The 3,056-nt window shown below is 46.1% G+C and overlaps 1 pseudogene; it reads right to left on the bottom strand.

Annotated features, from left to right (window-relative positions):
* Positions 1–562: 562 nt before the first annotated feature.
* LOC101352366 (pleiotropic regulator 1 pseudogene) lies at positions 563–2,391 on the bottom strand (annotated as a pseudogene).
* Positions 2,392–3,056: the final 665 nt, after the last annotated feature.

Here is a 3,056-nt window from a genome sequence, read left to right as displayed (position 1 = left end):
GTATCTTGTAGATTTTAGAGATTAAACGCTGCTCAGATTTGTTGTAGCCAAAGTTTTTTTCCAGTCTGTAGGTTGTCTCTTTACTCTTTTGGTGAAGTCTTTGGATGAGTATAAGTGTTTAATTTTTAGGAGCTCCTAGTTATCTAGTTTCTCTTCTGGTGTTTGCGTATTGTTGGTAATGTTTTGTATTCTGTTTATGCCATGTATTAGGGCTCCTAGTGTTGTCCCTATTTTTTCTTCCATGATCTTTATCGTTTTAGATTTTATATTTAGGTCTTTGATCTGTTTTGAGTTAGTTTTTGTGCATGGTGTGAGGTATGGGTCTTGTTTCATTTTTTTTGCAGATGGATATCCAGTTATGCCAGCACCATTTGTTAAAGAGACTGTCTTCCCCATTTAACGGACTTTGGGCCTTTGTCAAATATCAGCTGCTCATAGATGTATGAATTTACATCTGGATTCTCAATTCTGTTCCATTAGTCTATGTATCTGTTGTTGTACTAGTATCAGGCTGTTTTGAGTACTGTGGTGGTATAATCAGTTCTAAAATCAGGTAGTGTGAGGCCTCCCACTTTGTTCTTCTTCTCCTTTTTTTTTTAATCTGCATCTTACTTCCTAGGATCAAAAATGGTTTATTTCAAAAATAAAAACACTGGGGAAGGGGGAGAAAAGGGAGCAGTTTATTGTAACATGTGATGACCCGGCAATGATTTGAGCAAGTAAGTCTCTGCTTTATACTCCCAGTCAGAGCACACAGTGACTGGGTATCCTCATCCAAGCCAAGGTAAGGGGGGAAAAGGCGGAACCACCGTGAAGACAATGCTACATTAAAATCTCTTTCTCTTGATAATTTCTGGTTTCCAGCTGACTGGATGAGTTTCTTCTGTCGCTGTATCATCCTCTCTGTACACTTTAATGGTTTTGTCAGCCTCAGCTGCTAGTAATCGACGTTCAGACTGATCAAAAGCACAAGCAAATATTCCTGATTCACTATCCAAAGACCCAGGTTGCACAGCTGCATGAACTCTCTGGAAATTGTAGCCTGTTCTCCAGTCCCAAAGATGCATAGTGCCATCATCAGCTCCAGATACCAGCACTCCATCAGAATTCACCGTCAATGTGTTAATAATAGTATTATGGCCAGAAAGATTTTGAATGAAACTTCCATCAGGGAATTTCCATTGTTTTGTTATCTGGAGAACCTGACACAAATGTGTAATGTCTTGGATGTAAAACCACAGCCCTGACTGATTTTTTGTGATTTGTTAGTGTGACTCTTGTTTTTCCAGCCACCAAGTCCCATAATCGTATTGTAGTGTCATGGCTTCCAGTAATAATCTGTGGTTCTGCAGCTTGACATCTCACTGTAGCAACTGCATTTGTATGTCCAGATAAAAGTGTGCACACTGGCTTTAGTTCTAACGTCCCAAATCCGTGCAGTTGAATCTCGACTACAGGTTACCAGCACATCTATTGTTGGATGCAAATCCAAACCATACACGGCACTTGGATGTCCATGATAGTGTCTTATAACCTTATTATATTCAAGACCCCAGCATTTTACTTGTATTCTCCACAAGAGAACAGGTAGGGGCTCCTTGTGCTTACGATCACACCACGCACTGTACTGATATGCCCCGTCAATGACAGTGTTAATTTGCTACTAGCCAAGTCCCAGATCTTTATAGTTCTGTCGGCAGATTCAGTAACAAACCACTGATTTCCACGCTCCACAGCAATACAGCGAACCCAGCTGAGGTGCCCACTGATGACCCTGTACAGTTTCCAAGGTGGGTGCCACTGGGGTTTTGGCATTGCAGGGGCTTTTTTGGCCATCAATGCAGAGTTCTTGGCATTGCCAGCCTCCATAATAACTGAAGTTATCACTGGAGGCTGTGACTGGTCAGAGGCCCCAGGATGTTGGTATTCACTTCCACCAGGGGCGGTGCGATTTGCATCAACCCTGGCCTGAGAAGAAGGTAATGCCACAGCTAAAGATTGTGCAGCTGATTCACTTGGCATTCGTTGAATCTTAGTATCCGCTGTCAAAGCAAACCCAGGTCCTGGTGGGTATGGATGTGTAACCGTCACTAAGTATTCAACTTCTTGTCCTTGATTGGCAGGATATTGTTTGTGACCATATGAATCTGATGAATTCTGAAGGCCCTTCTCTTTAAAATTTTCTTTTAAAGTAGGCATATGCAACACAGGCCTATACTCATTACGAAGCTTGACTGCCATTTTTCGTTTGTGACTCTCTTCATCCAAAGGCACAGGTTTTCCATTATCAGCTACAAACATGTCATGGGTCCTCTTCAATGACCTGAACACAAGTGTGTGCACAGAATATTTCTGTACCTCCTCGACCATGATGCTGCCGTGAAATCCGCCCGTCTGGGAGGAAAGATACACTGATCACCAACGTAGGAGCTGCCGCTACAACTATGCAACCCCTTCCGCAAACGTGCGCCCCCGTGCCTGATATGAAGTAATCTACGCGCACGCGCGCTGGTAGTCCGCAGGTGGTCTTGGGCACGAGGGGCGGGCCTTCCTCCCCGGGGCAGCCTCTGGGGGCGGAGTCTCGGGACAGTCAGGCGAAGGCTCCTCAGAGGACCTGGGCTGAGTTTCTTTAGTCCACAGGTGAAATCTTTTGAGGCTGAAGCAGCTCAGCTTCTTGTGTCCCTTGTCTCTTCAACTTCTGCCTCTGTTTCCTGTGGCCTCTTGGCCCTTGGGCCTCATGCCCACATCTGCCCTGCTGGGGCAAGTGTTCCAAAGCTCTGTAGCTCCACGGGTATAAGTGCTCGGAGGCACCCCACTCCACCAGGAAGCCTCCTGCACACAGGCACTCAGCTCCCTTGCTCCGTGGGTCGGCAAGCCTAGCTCCACCGATAAGTACCCAGAGGCACCCCCACTCTGCCAGGAAGCCTGCCGCACACAGGCACTCAGCTCACTCGCTCCGTGGGTCGGCTCCAGTGCCGTCTCGCACTGGTCTCCTGGTTCTGCTGCTGCCGCAGGTTCTCTGCTCCTGCTGGTCCTCTGTCACTGCTGCACGTCTA

The sequence above is a fragment of the Trichechus manatus genome, unplaced genomic scaffold (genome assembly GCF_000243295.1).
Source record: "Trichechus manatus latirostris isolate Lorelei unplaced genomic scaffold, TriManLat1.0 scaffold00048, whole genome shotgun sequence".
Lineage (NCBI taxonomy): Eukaryota > Metazoa > Chordata > Mammalia > Sirenia > Trichechidae > Trichechus > Trichechus manatus.
The sequence above is the reverse complement of the archived record's forward strand: the minus strand, read 5'-3'. Positions and strand labels throughout refer to the sequence as shown.